The sequence below is a fragment of the Amblyomma americanum genome, chromosome 4, assembly GCF_052857255.1.
Source record: "Amblyomma americanum isolate KBUSLIRL-KWMA chromosome 4, ASM5285725v1, whole genome shotgun sequence".
Lineage (NCBI taxonomy): Eukaryota > Metazoa > Arthropoda > Arachnida > Ixodida > Ixodidae > Amblyomma > Amblyomma americanum.
Genome location: NC_135500.1, coordinates 152,941,667 through 152,957,287, shown reverse-complemented (window position 1 = coordinate 152,957,287; position 15,621 = coordinate 152,941,667). Strand labels below are relative to the sequence as shown.

General features: G+C 43.6%; 1 long non-coding RNA gene across 1 annotated transcript in view; it reads right to left on the bottom strand.

Moving 5' to 3' along the window:
- LOC144128535 (uncharacterized) overlaps positions 1 to 4,708 on the bottom strand; it is a 148,934-nt gene extending 144,226 nt beyond the window's left edge. Inside the window, exon 1 of the long non-coding RNA XR_013313799.1 lies at positions 4,642 to 4,708. This is a non-coding gene — a long non-coding RNA (uncharacterized LOC144128535). The remainder of the gene's footprint in view (positions 1 to 4,641) is intronic.
- Between the last annotated feature and the right edge of the window lie 10,913 nt (positions 4,709 to 15,621).

Genomic DNA, 15,621 nt, shown 5'->3' with positions numbered 1-15,621 from the left:
TTGAGGTCTATGTGTGAGCTGCTGGTGGTCGCACCGTTTTAAGACCCTTTTGGAGGCATTGCGTTCCCAGCTTCTGGGCCGGCTGTAAAAAATACCCACGCTGCCTTACAAGGGCACTGCTTATACTCTGCCCATTTCAGGCGCCGCTGAATTTTCTCCTTTCGAGGTGGTTTTCCGCTGATGAAACGAGCGTGTAAATCTCTCTTTTTTTGGTGGTTACGGTCATGGTTAGAGGAAATGGGGCTCACAAACTCCTAGGAGCGCTTCCCGGCTGTCTAATCCCGCAAAGTAGGTGGCCGGGTACCTCGTTGTACAGAAGAAAATTTTTAATTTTTTTTTTCAAGTTCTTTTTGCTCTTCTCTCAGCTTGTCTTGGTCTTTCTCTGATATCTTAGCGCCCCGGAGGTTAAATTTCAGCAAAGGTATCTCTAAAACGAAAGTACTACTGGAGGAATCGTACAGGCGTTTTTTTTTCGATTGTGAACATTTAACGCACTTGAAATTTTGTGCGCATTTTGCGTGACTGCCTTACAACAATTTAGCGTGACAGCTTCTATAAGTGTATTACTTTGTGTACCAACTAAAAATATAGTATCTCATGTCATTCACTTCAGTAGAGAAGACATGAGAACCTCGGCAAATGGTTAATGCTTCGTTCCTATAGCCCTTCCTGCATTATGTAACGACGTAGAAACCAAGATGAATTACTATTATCTGAATAAAAGAAATATGAATAAATACAGAAAGATTAATGACGTCACGCTGGAAGCTTATCATGCATATCCCAGACAATTACTTCATGTTTCTTTGCTCTCAGTGCTGAATACAACAAATCGTTCATGCAGCACAGTAAAAAGCGAAATTTCACCAATAAAAAGCTTTTGCTACGGCTAAACAATTTCCAGCCATAACATTCCTTTGATATGCGAGGCATGCAAGCCTCTCGAAAATTGTCAGCTTTTCTTCCTAGAAGTAACGCAGTAAACCAAAGAGCACAGGAGTTGAAGACTCTAGTGAATGCCAGGCTTAAGTAGTTGAAGAAATCCTTTGCTGCTCTTTGAAGCGTCTGTGCATTCGCTGTGTGTGCGTAGCTAAGTTTGGGTAGCCGTCATGCATTGTAGTCTTGAACGCACGCTGGTGCACGTGAGGAAATAAAATCAGTTTTTCTAGATAGTGAAAACGAGGTTATGCGCCAAACGATTTTCAGATTCAGTATATCTCGCTTCTTCATAGAGACCTCAATTGCTATTCATTTATTCCTTTTCTGTTGTCAAAGTTGAAAGAGCCTTCACTGTAACTTATTCTGAGCTCAGCTTGTTGACTCTTGGTGCTACATCGTTCCGTAGAAGTATGCCGCAAGACGAAAGATCGGTAACCTCGTGGCTAGACTGATCGCATGGGTTACTCTAGTAAACAACTTTTAATAAACGTTCGCAAATCTTAACTTTGTGTTCACGGTAGCACATAAACCCAAATCAGCCGCAAGTGCAGTGGTATGTACAAGAACAAACAAGAAAAAAAACAAATTTTATAAGCAAACGTGATCTCTGTAAAATAAGTTGCTGGTGTAATATTATTTCAAACCTGCGCGTCTGAAAACCTTTGCTACGGCATGTATCGAAAGGCGTTGACTTAAGTATGGAGTTAAAATATCTCATCGTATGCAACAGGAAGCTTCTAATTCTTGTGGTTAGCAAATACTATAACCTAGGCTACCCCGTATTATCAGTGCTAAAAATGTGCTTGTGAAGCACGAAATACCGAGAGTGCTTTGTAGTTTAGGAGTGTTTAAATGTTGAACACATTTTAAACACTACAGCTGTTTCTTTGTACTCGAGGCAAACACACCACTCCTCCCATCGACATTTTTAAATCGCAGCATTTTTCTTGCTGTACCGCTTTCATTCAGTGCAGCTGCGCCCGACTTTATCTTTTGCAGAGCATCCCCAAGAATATTGCAGCGCCTCTTGGCACTCTACGGCACGCTACGGTCACTCCACATGATAGTAGAAATACCTCAAACGCGAGATGCGAGAAGGTTGATAATGATTTAACTGACACGTCTAATCCGCACAGTCATCTGCCAGCAGAACGAGGTGAAAATGCAGTATAATAACCGAAATATAGTATATGTCAAGGGAATTAGGTTTTATTGCAACAGATTTGAAACGAAAAAATACGCGGTGGCACGCAATATTGTCTTTCTACGTCTTGCCTCTTCAGCGACCTCATTAAAGTAGTCTTTGTCTTTACTATGGTTTGTAGTTACCCTAAAAAATTTATGTGGCAAAAGCTTAGTTGGTATGCTCAACACCACTGAACTAAACTTTCCATACTCATTTGTGTTCCCTCTGAAATCAGCGGACAGTCGAGTTTTTTATACAGCGCACTATTGAAAGAGGTTTTCCCAACGGCTTGAAGCATACCTCATGACGAAAGAGTCGCTAATGCAAATTATTCAATGTGGAGGAGAAGATATATGCTTCCACATAAGAGCTGCTTAGAAAAAGTGGGTCACATTTTAGTTCTATGTTAAAAAGAATGCATTAGGTAGTAAAGCTTACTCCCCTTAATTCTCTCTTTCTATTTCCACAAAATATGAACTATGAACAAAAGGGTACTTCCTTGGAACACGTTCATGGGGAAGCTTAAAGATTAGCGCACGCTGGAGAAATTGTTGGAACGTTTCTGATTCATTCCTAGCAAGACAAGTGCATTAGCAAGGCTTATGTTGCGCTCACACGACACGAACTATGTTATTTCAACAGCTAAGTCGACAGAATGGTGTTTTTTTCCTGTACATTTTTTGCACACGTTTTACTTGTTTTTATTCGGCAATGCTTCCAAACCATTGTTCCTGCTCTACGCCTTCAATCTATGATGCAGTGCAACGATTTGGTTGTGCACTATTTTACCTATTTCTTGCGCGACACCAATAAAGATCATCAGTCGTTAGTCGGTGTTGTGCCTTTCTGTTTTTTCGTCCTGTCTCAGTCGCGCTGTACTTTCACCTGATCAACTCTGAACAAATACATTTGATGCAAATCAAAATAGATCAAAACAAAGAGCTGCAGGAAATCTTACGGACGCCGCTGACAGAGCCCACCCCTGCGCTCTGATGAACGGTGAAATCCTTTTTTTAAGGCTTACAAAACTCTTGACTCGTTTTCTTGCTTAATTTTTTTAGGGGAATCACCTTGCTTCAAACAATGCAAGGAATTTTTTTCTGCTCTAGTAAAAATACAAAGCAATGCTCCACTCTGATTCTGCCCTTGTACGGCCCTCGGCCTCATTGCGCACCCAGCGTTTCGCTCGTTCGCATCGTTAAGCGTAATTCGAGACCACCGAGGTAATTTCGGCCCGCGCGTCTGCCCGAGGCGATGAGGCGGAGAGAAAGCTGAAAGGGTCACGGGGGGGAAGAGCGATCGAAGAGGCGAGACACATGGTTCGGGAAGAAAGGTTCTCGGAATGAAGGCTTCAGGGTTGAACTTAGCAACAACTGAAAGTGTCATTACAGTAACGTGATAAGAATAGGCGAAGGCGGACAAGGAGGTGAATGAAACGAAGAACAAAGAGAACAGCCGCCAAGCCAGGGGAAAAGAGAAGCAATGGGCGCGTTTTGTGGTGATGAAAGCACGAGCAGAAATTCAGAGGGTCGTCTAATGATGAGAGAGAAATCAGACTAACAATAGAGAAAGCAGAGTACGGGGAAGAGAGACGCCTGGAATGCTGGCAAATGACGATCTGTTAAGGTCATGCTGGGCGTTCCAGTGTGTGACGTCTCACAAGAGCAAGCTTTGATCGGACAAAGTAGTAGTAGTAGCAAATGAGGTGGGGTGGAGGCTTTTGTCCTTTAGACAGCTTTTCTGAACATGTTCATTTCTTTGGGTCATCGTAGACATCCGCCTTGCGTTCCCTGTAACCAGGTGCATAATTTTTCCATAAGAACAGTTGTCGGGGCTAAAAGGTACCATGCCGAAATCGCTGTTATAGAGGGCGCTTCGTGTGCTCCTCGTCCAACTATGATGTAACGAGAAAGCAAGTTGACAGCAGGTTGTGTTTCAACACCTCCGGAGAACCAGGGCTTTCATTATAAAAAAAATTATCTCTTCCGCTTTTTAATAAATAACAAATGCATAAATTAAAAAATTAAGTCAAATTCTTGCAGGAAAAACGTTGCTGCACCCACTGCCTTCGCCTAAATGAGAACTTTAAGGAGGAAAGTTGTTATACAGAACATTACCGCGGTACCTTAGTAGAACACGACATAATCGATTAACTATAGTTACTTGAAATATATGAAGACCACTGAACTTGTATCATTTGAATGAACAAGAAATGAAGCATGATTTATTAGTAAATTTTTGCATTGCAGAACGAGTTCTAGTTTAACTTTTTCGGTACAAACTTGAGAAAAGCTGAACAAAATCAGGGTGGAAGAAACTACACGTTTTAATAACATGCCTTGGCATCGACGTCAGAAAAATCTTTTTGGGTGATTTATGACACTTATTTGATAACATCAGTCACGATGTAAGTAGCTTGTAATACGGTTAATTGGGTCTAAGTGTCTCCATAGTCTCTTATTCAGAATAGTGTGCAGAACTTTAGAGAAGGATTTGCAGGAGAGTGAATAACGTACCTTTCAGTGCGACTTGCCCAGGTGACGTAGTCGTTTCCGGGACATCAATATCAGGAAATAGCGACCTGCGAGTACCAAAGTAAGCAATTTCTCATTGGAGTGACACTTAGGTGCTTTTTGGTGAAGTAAAAATCCCCATTCTTTCTTGTTGGCGTCATATCCATACAAAGCTATTCAAACCGGCTGCCTTAAATTTTATTTTTTTAGGTTTTATCTCAAAGCTCGGTAAGGAAAAGTAGCAGCATGATATGATCAAGGTTCTAAAATTTAGAAAATTCGAAATTTTTTTTACAGCAAAAAATTGTTCGCGATGAAAAGATTCAATTTTTTGTGCGTATAGTTCTTATAATCTCGTCTAAAACACTTAATTCGACAACAACGACGGTTGTTTCATGGACTAAATATTTATTAGAGTGCATAATAGTGCATTTAATATACTTTCACGCTGCAAAAATTAAGCAATCATTGTTACCGCTCTTTCTTCTCGATGCAAGTGAGAAAGGTTCTCCAAGGCATATTTGACAACTACGCGACTAGACTTGAGGTTAAGATTAACAGATTAATAACTTTCTTGTGTTGTGTGCCCCCAGATGGCGCCAGACAGGGTAATTTGAGAAAGGCGGGAGTGCCTTTTGTCCTCTAGTGGGCGCAATTTTTGAAAGAGAGAATTTTTTGGGGGGCAGAATTTTGGGGGGCAGTGCATTTACACGTCCATAAGAAAAAATTATGGTAACTGCTCTTAATTTGCTCCTAAAAAACAACTGTCAAATTTGTGTTTAGTTCATCGCTATAAAATCAAAATATCTTTATCTCTCCTTCGTCCATAATCTCTATGAGTGCTGAGGAAACTTCTACTTCCAGATTAAAAAAAAAAGAAGATAACATAAGAACTGCCACTGGCCTAAACCCAAAGCATAGAACTGCAGTACCTGTAAACCATCTAAGCTTTTTGGGCAATCATGATTCATGCATTGTAGGAGAAGAAACTTGGTAGACTACCGCCCTAGATCTAGGGCGGCCAGTGGCTCGATCCACTGGCCGTAATGTTTTCCTTCCTATAATTCAGATTTACTTTACGTAAGTCTACTTTACGGAAGGAGCCACAATAATTCAGCGGCGAAGCAAATTTTAACAAAAGAGAGGGAAATAAAGACGCCTGCAACGCAGCAAGCGCATAAGAAGCATACACATGGCGCAATACTCACTAGCAGCCTAACCTTTGTATTCAATGAATGTCCTATAACCGTATTTAGGCACCTAATAAGCTAAATAAAATCTGCTCATCCAACCCTAACTGCAAGAGAAATGTAGGCATGCTGAACCAACGCTTTAGTGGCTAAACCTAGTCCTCTTAATTTCATTGCACTCGAGGAGCCTACGTCGGATTTCACTAGTTTCAATCAAAGTGTTACCATGTAGACATATTTTGCATTAAGTAAAGATTTTCAGGAATTTTCTTTGCTCATAGGGATGAAAAATAATACAAGTCCTGGAAGGAAGCATATCTACCCTCTATACCCTCCACCATTACCATACGTCGTTCCAGTGTCAGTATGGCTGATTATGACTTGCTCCTTCAACGGCGCCGCCATTTATAGTCTACGCATCGAACATCCACCTCTACACTTCCTTCGCCCCTGCATGAGCGTCTATTGTACTTAGATAAAGACAGCTGTACCTTCTAAATAAATCAGTAGATAATATAAACAAACAAAATTAATTGTGCAGCAAAACAGAGTGCAAGTTCTTATCAAAGCTACCGCTCACCGAGGTGATGGAAGGTGAAATTAGATACTACGGCGGCACCAGTCAAGTAAGGATGAAAGTGCGTATTTTTCTATTACTATTTAGCTACCAGTTCCACCGGGGATCTGAGTGCAAAAGTCTGCAGATAATTTAATATGGTCCACCCGCCACTGCTCCAGTGCTGCGCCAATGAAAGCCTCAATCTCTTAGTCTTGAAAATTGCATTCCTTCCGACCTATGCAAGATATATTACGCAAGCACCTGCGCCGCCTGATATAGCGTCACTGCTGTACGTTTGCTACTATGCTTTTCTAGAATATCTTGCTTATCATTAAGTTCTTTTGAGTTAAATCATTCTGTCCTTCATTTAGTTCGCTTCCACCAACTAACTTACGCTTTTCGTGGTGGCACTACCTTCGATTCTTCATCCTACCTCCTGCATCTGCACGCGAAATTACGAGCTTATACAGTGAATGCCTTCTATGTTTGGCATGCAGGGAATATATGTGGCAATGGCGCCAGCGAAATAAAAACGCGAATCGAGTTCAGGTTGAGACGAATGTGCGTCATTGAAAAAGATAGAACAAAATTACTTCACCCGAAACTGCGGAACTGATAAAGCGTACACATGAGCGTTCACTTTGAATATACAGAATTGTGCAACACTGCTTGGTGTGTGCGCGCTTGAAGTTCTGGATGAATGCGACTTCGAAAGCATCAGCCTTGGAGAAAGACGGCTGAGCTCCTCTTCGAAACTTTGCGGAAAAACTAATACGTTCAGGTCTGGCGTAATAGGAGAAAAAGCAGACACTTAAGAATAACATGTCTATATTAGAAATTTCTCTTCACATGCCTGTCGCATACTGCTGTTTGATATTTTTCCTTTAGTGGAAATAAATTATGGAGTTCAAAAGAGGTGCTCAATAACTGTCAAAAAAAGGAAGAGTCGGCTGCTCGGCTAAGAAAACAGTGGTGGCCGCAGGCGAGAGAAGGAAAGGAGAGAGAGATTCTATTTAGAAATGAAATTAATGTTTCCCATTAAGATGGTGATGATGATGATAATAATGGTGATAACCAGGATAATTAGGGTGGTGATAGCGATAATGACAATGACGACAAAAGGCGTTTAAAATGTCATCCAAAACTTATATATTATGGCTTTTTGTTAAAGAAATTGTAAAAAAAAAACATATGCTAGCCTTTAGTGCGACCCTTGCGCTTTGCAACTCATCTGCTCCCCAAGAAATCCGGCCCCTGGATTTCAAATTTTCAAGAAAGTTTGTTTTTTATTGTGAGTCGCTTGCGTTAGCACGCTTGACTCCACCAACATCACGTCCGTCCTGACTATTGGACACGATGAAGAAACTTAAGTTCCCATCTTGGCGCCTAGGGATTCGGCAAGCTTTAAAAAGATAAGTGTTGTTTTCGCTAAAGCAGTTGCTTTCAAAGCTCCCATTCCTTCGCTATCATTGCTGTCGCTCATTATGCAAATGGTTTGTATAGTTTTTCCATATTTTTCATCGTAATCCACGTATCCGACTTCCTCATCGCTTCTCCGACCCAACCACGCTACCTGAATCTCAACAGCCCGTATAATGAAGTGATCCGTCAACCTCTGTTCTAGCGAACTTAGATACGTAATACTTCAACAAAAAATAAATAAACACACACGTGATTCCTGAAATGGAGGTCCAACAAAGTCTGTATCATGACAAAAATATAAGTCGAGCATAGTTAGGCGCCCAGCGTTAAATGTGAATATCCACATTTAGTGTTCGTGAGTCAGTCGTACTTTTTGGAACTAATATTGCATTCCATCTCGACCTTGTCCCAGCCTTTGAATTGATGATATTGTGGCTTTACCGACCTTGACAGTAGAGTATCGGGGTTTACCACCTCAACACTGGACATGTGCTACGAGACACGCAGTAGGTGAGATCTTCGAATTGCACATGAGCGTTTTGGCCTTTCATCATCATCACCGCCACCACCATCAGTCTCACCACGCCCACTGCAGACCGAAGGCCTCTCCCATAGCTCTGCAACTAACCCTGTCCTGTGTAACATACGGCCACCGTGTCTCTGCAAACCTCTTAATTTCATTCGGCAACCTAACTTTCTGCTGCCTATGCTACGTTTTCCTTTCCTCGGAATGGTGTTCGTTGCCCTTAACGACACAACTATCGGTTATCAAAACCCGCGTTCGTTAAATGACCCCCTCTGCGCTCTTCCTGCCTATTAATGTGACACGTATATTTTCCTTTCCACAGGTCGCTGCGTTATTTGTAGCTGATATTGAATCTGCCTTTTCGTTATCCTCCACGTCACTGCCCCATAGTTCAGTACCGGTAAGATACAGCTGTTACATACATTTCTCTTGAGGAATATTAGTAAACTGCCAATCAAGAACTCAGAGAACCTGCTAAATGCGCTCCACTCCATTCTTATTCTTCCAGTTATTTCACTGCCGTGGTTCGGATGTGGAGTCAGTGCTTGTCCAGACTCGACGTATTCTCTAACCGCTTCCAGCACCTCGCTACCAACTGTAGCTGCTGTTCTCTTCCGAGACTGCTGATCATTGCTTTGGATTTCTGCATATTAATTTTTATACCCACAGTACTAATCTGCCTAGGTACCATTGCCATTGAAACTAATTCTGATACCTACTTGTTTTTTTTTGTTAAATAATCATTTAACAACCCTTGCAGAAGCAGCAAAGTTGCATTGATTTTTGCCCCGGATGAGAGTATAAATGGCTCGTTCGGGTGTCGCGCCTGACACGCCTTGCATCGTAGAGAAAGAGACTCCAAAAAGTGACGCAGGTTTACTGATACAGAATCTAAGTGAGTGGATGGGGGGTTGGGAGGGGGGGGGGGGGGGGGGGAGAGGCTTCGGACGCAACGACAGCTCTTTATTTGAGAATGACGGCCATATTTCTGACACAGTAAAAAGAAACAATGACTTTTCTGTCCCAATACGATTCGGATCATTCATAGCACTTTCCCTGTCTTAGTGCAGGAGAGTTACACTAAACAACGTGTACAGTAGAAGGTGTCAAGCTCGCGATAAGAAAAAAAAGAAAAGTTCACGGTGGTTTTTTTTCAATTCCAGACGTTATAGCATGTTTACGTGATGAAAAATGGTTTCATAAAGGAAAATTGTTCGATCGTGCGTCGTTATGTTTGCAAACAGGCGGAGGAGCGTGAAGCAATATTTTGCCGATGGCCCTTGGCTGCACTTCGAAAACATATATGCCTCTCTAGTTTACCACTACTATTTTTTATTCGAATAACGTTTCCGTTTGAACTGCAATACAGCGGCCTCCTTAATACAGAAATACGGCTTCGTGGTGACACTGACCCGTGAGCGTAGTTCAGTGGTGCGAAAAGCCACATTGCAGTGAAAAAAAATGGAACTCACAGCTATACATTGGTGGTGTATACAGGATTTCAGCGCCTAAACTTGCTCGGTCGCTACATAGAACACTGCAGTGGTGAGCTTAGCAGTAGTTTCGAGCACACGGAATTCTTTAACGTTAACTTTCGTTGCAGAACGAAACAGAACGCTTGCTGACTTTGCGTAGTGATTTCTGTTTCCTGCTACTCTCATTTCTCCTTCATTCTTTTATCCCCTCACCCTTTTTCCCCCTGTGCAGGGTAGCAAACCGGTTATTTTTCCTGTTGACCTGCCTGCCTTTCCTCTCCCTCCTCCTCCTCCTTCGTTGCAAGGCACGCTGATGTCTTTGCACTTCGTTTCGGCAAAAGTGGGGTCACCGCTGCCAGGATAGCATCCCGCGACCTCGTACTCAGCCGCTCAGTTCCTAGGGAACTGGGCACTGTGCCACCACAGCCAGTCTCAACACAACGTGGCGCGCTGTAAAGGCCAGGAAAGCACCTCTTGCTAGCGTTCAGCGCTTTACATACACTCTGAGCTTACGAACATCAATTCTACGATGTTCGCGGGTGTTTTCAATTACGCCCAGACGGTGGTCTAGTCTTGCAGGTATGCTACGGAAATTTTAGAAAAAGAAACAAATTCGTCAATAGAAGCTAGTCTCGAGAAGACAACAAAGTTCTTATACAAAACACAGACGCCTTCAAGTGTGCCACAGGGTCGTGCAGTGTAGTTTCTTTTCTATCGCCTGCGCTTCAGATTTTTTGAGACAGGGATAAAATGTTCACCTCCACAGACTGAGGGCAGCAAGATCACTGTTAAGGGGCCTGGTAGCAAACCAGTTGTCTGAGTATATTTAACAGACCTAGGCTCTACGTCATGTCAAGCAAGCATGTTCTGTACATTGTTCTGTTCTGTTCTGTCACCTTACCGCAAATATCGACATGAGCGCGACGTTCGCGTAAACTGGATGAAGGTTCCATTGCAGGTAGCTTCGCACTCTAAAATGCTGTTACTATTCTTGGAAGTCTCACCGCGTACTTCGGAGCACTGTAAACAGACTAAAGATTTGAGCGTCCATGCCGCCATAGTCACTGAGACGCCTTAATTAAAAAGAAACTAGCGCAACTGAGAAGGCGTCTCTTCGTATGTTCCCGATTTTACTAACTTAACGAGAACGAGTATTTTCTCAACAGCCTTGCAGGTGCAGCTAGGCTAAGGCATTTTTAAATTGTCACCATACTTTCCCGCATCCTCGCCTTATCCCGTTTTCGCACATCTTCCTTCTTACATACCTATGTCGTTTTGTAGCGATAGCTACATTACGGTAGCATTTCGAGCCTTCAGCGTGGCGGCGCCGCCATGCTGTCACATGGTTGGTCAAGTGGTACGGAGCAGCTGCCGGCGGCGCGGCGCAGTAGCTGTTCACCTGGTTCGACACGTGGTTAGTCACGCGACCAAGTACCACTCAGCCAGCTGTAGCTATCGCGTCACTCCAGGTTTAACCAGAGCTAAACCACCGCCAATTGTTTTCTGCTCTCCCGGAACAAAGTTCTTCCTCTACTCAGTAGGTCTTCCAAATGAAGGCCCACGTTCAATGTAAAAAAGAAATATTCGAATTATTTCCATGGATGTACTCAACCTGAATAATCTGAAAGTAATACAAAATTCCTATTCACACGAATTTCGCTTCTTATCCGCTATCTCCAAAAGTTCAGGCCGCATGCTCTCTTGTAGCGCTGTGCATTCACGATAGTTTGGATTAACTTCTATTCGTTGCCAGGACGTGCAAGTACCAGCCATAGTAAGAGGCACCTGCTGCAGTGAACCGTTATACGCAATTAGGAAAGCAAAGCCGCCACGGAAAACCTAATTTTGCAACTCGCCGCCCCGTGGTACTGCGACATTTTCATCGGGAGTTCTTCGGGTGCATTGTCTGTTCAGAAAAGATGAGATCGTTTTATGGACTAGAAAAAAAAAACATTTTTCGCTATAAGCTCGTGCAAACCGTATATTTACCAAAACAAGCTACTTTTTCTCATCTTGGCTTCATTTCTGGCAACGTAAAGAGAAAGCGAATATTTTATGACGTACTATAAACTGAGGATCCTCTGTTTTTGAAAAACATGGGCGTTGTGCTCCGAGTTAAACAGCTCGGGACATCCTTCGTTTCCTAAAAGTTTTAACTGTGTTGATAGCAAAAAAAGCGGTAATACGAGCCACGGCGCAAAAAGTTTGGAACTATATTTGTTAATCTATTAGCAGGATTAGCACACGCACATTTAGGATGTGTGGTTGCTGCTGTTAATTCCTGCTTAAAAGCGTTACAATATCATTCTTCATTGACATCAGTGATCCCAGCTTTGATATTTTACATGCCAGAAAAAACAGCTTCAAGCGATGCTTTAAAGGCCATGTAATAAATGTGTATTGTTTGTCCGGCAGACACGGTAGAGGCACAAAAATATCCGGCAGAAACACTTAAAACTGCTTACGTGTGTGAATGCTAAAGCATTACTAAAGCATTACGCGTAATTTTTGTAGATGCATTAAAGTCCTTTTCTATGAGTCCATGTGTTTGCGTACTGATTGCGCTCCAGACTACAAACCTTCGGACCCTCTTGCTGGACTGCTTTGAGGTTGGCCGAATTTACACGTCGTGGGCGCAAAACATAGACGTCAGGTTGATTGGGGCACCCATACACATACAAGCGGGTAAGTTTGAATTTTGACTGCATCGAATTGCGGCCGTCGTGGCCGAGGTTTATTTCGGCAGCCTTCAACACAGTAACCAATGCCATAGCCGTTATGCCAGAATTCCGCCGCGGTGGCTCAGCGGTTATTGCAGTCCGCTGCTGACCCGAAAGACGCGGGTTCGATCCCGGCCGTGGCGGTCGAATTTCGATGGAGGCGAAATTTTAGAGGCCCGTGTTTTGTGCGATGCCAGTGCACGGTAAAGAGCCCTAGGTGGTCGAAATTTCCGTAGCCCTTCACTACGGCGTTCCTCATAGCCTGAGTCGCTTTGGGGCGTTAGACCCTCATAAAGCAGCGAAAAGTGTTATGCCACACATGATGAAGCAGTCTCCCGGGAAGAGTGGTATTTTCGTCATCAATGAAGGCCCTTTACTGCCAGATATCACGCAAAACAAAGTTTTGTAGCGAGAGCTACACTACACCAGCTTTTCGAGCCTTAAGCGTGGCTCCCCTGAGCTCCATGCCACCCCTTGAGCTCCGTGGCGGCGCCGTGGTGGTCACGTGGTTGGTCACGTGGTGCAGAGCAGCTGCCGCTGCCGGCGGCGAGGCGCGCCGGCGGAACCGAGCTGCACCAGCTGTGCGCAAGCGCCGTGTCAAGTCAGGGGGAGTGGAGAGGGGAGAGAGTGAATCCACGTCCAGAGACGAAGATGGATAACGAACGCCCAGCGAAACGGAGCGGCGAAAGACAGACTTTGCAGTTCGACTGAGCGAGTTCCACTCATCAAGATGTAGCTCTCGCGTCGCTCCAGGTTTAACCAGACTTATTTGTTTCTGTAATGAACAGCGTTCCGAATTGTCAAGGCTAAAGGACTTCTTTATCGACTTCATACCTTAGCGCGAATAAATTCGACCTTTTTTAAAGCTAACTATAGCAGCCAGAATAAATTCAGTGCGGAGCCAGAGTGGCATTGTTAGAGATATTCAAAACATTCACGCTAATGGTAACTTACGTTAAGTATCTAGTATGTTCTTCTCAAGTAAGCGCAGCGTCAACTTAAAGGGATCCTGTTATACAACTGCAGTGTTGCAGAAAGCATACATTCCCCAAGTAAAATAATGCAGAGAGGCTTTCATCTGCAGTACCCCTCATGTTTGCAAAGATGCGATCGTTCACCATGCGCGAAGAGCATGAACTATATGGCATGCTTTATCACGACTGTTTTCACAACAGCGAAGCTTCAAACACTGTTTTGTTTCTCGGGAATGCAGGCATGGCTTCACGAGTCGCTAGGCGCAGCAGTTCAGTGACCTCTGAATAAAGCGGGCGGAGTGGGAAACCTGAGCGTTGCAGCTTTTTCACCAAAGCTATTGAAGCGTCTGCGGCGCTATGCTTGCGCGCCTTCAGTACTATCGCCTAGAAAGGAAACAGGATATGTCTTTTCAAGTAAGTTTCAAGTGGGAGGCGACCACTTTAAAGCTCAAATGGCATTTCAAAACTTCAGCACAGTGTCGAACAGGCGACGCCGGCGATGTTTAATGTGCATTCACAAGCTCTGAGATTGAACAGACTCAATAGTGAAGGTTTGGTGCCTAGATTAAGGTTTGTTAGCGCTTAACAATATTGTTTGTTTGCAGCAGCAACTAAACACGGCTCTTGCTACCTCATTCAGAAACTCTAAGGAATTTCTATGTATACAGATACTTCCATAAGCGCAACGTTGTCTTCGTTACGGTAGAAGTAACGCTAATGCTGTCTGCGGCGAAGAAATGTTTGCGCGCGAGAAGAGCTTAGCAGGAATTGACGCAGAAGCACTGCTTTATTTTGTAGTTTTTGAAAGAGGCGCAAAATGATCTCTTGTAACACCGTATGCTTATTGAGATACTTTTATTAAACTGCAATTTTAGGTGTCTAACTCTCAAAAGTCAGCTTTAGTGTTGTTTTTTTTTGTCTCTTGGTGGTCACGAGATGCACATGTACTGTGCGATATCAGTGCACGCCTAGGCACTAGGAATCCTAGGCGGTTGAAATTTCCAGAGCGCTTCATTACGGCGTTCCTCATAGCCTAAGTTGCTTTGGGACGTTAAAATCCTCATAAGCCATAAACATAGGCATGCGGAAAAATTCATCACCATCATAACTGCTTGTTATGTGAACGTGCGCCCTGAAAGAAAAAGAAGGAACTGTGCTGTAGCAGTAAAAATACGTGGATTCAATAATGTTCGCAATCAAAACAACAGTTACTTTGTGGCGCAGGGCTGCATTTTCAATGCGACATCATTACTACCGCCATTACGACAAAAGCCGCCGCGCTGTCGACGCGCGCATGTGTGTGTGAGTACTCGCGGATGGTAGGGACCATCATAGCGAGGGAGAGGAAAATTAAGGTGACGTCATCAAGCGGCCACCGCTGCCGGCAATCTTCTGTCTGTCTGTCTGTTGTTGCCAGGAAGAAAGAAAAAGAAAGTGCACAGGCCTGCTCACTGGCTCTAGCCGAGCTACAATCGCTACCACGTGCAGATAGAAGGAGAGTTGAAAGATGGGATAGAAAGACAGGATAGTAAAGACGCGCTAAAGACAAGGCCGATCCTGGAGACAGTGCAATACCGGGTCAACCGGTGGCGGAAGTGAAGCAACCTTCAAACTCTCTGCCACATTTCCAAAAATAAGTCCAATTGGACCCGTAACAGATACTCTACGAGGTCTGGACATTCGCTCCCAAATCTTACAGGTATACAGATGTCGTTCGTCAATATACACTTGCCACTGGCTGGCCTTCATGTGGCGCCAGTTTCCCCGACATACCTGCCAAAAATTAAAGGCAACCGTTTGTCGCACAGCCTTCTGGGTGGCGTCATACAATCTCTCGTTGCATTCGGCTTACATGTGCTAGTCGAGCTGGTGGTTAGCTTTGGGCATGGATTTGAACGGACTACATATGCACCTTCAATTTTATGCCTTCCGAGACTTTTTTATCATAATTTTCATGCAACTGTTAGTCGTACAGCTTTCCGGGTGGTATCATAAGCGCGTTTGACATACGAACTTGGCCATGCTCATCGCCGTACAGCGAGATGGTCCAAATTTTTGTGGTCTGGGGCGAAACCAATAGCAAAGCATATAGTCTAGCAGAAAATAACTTCAATGCA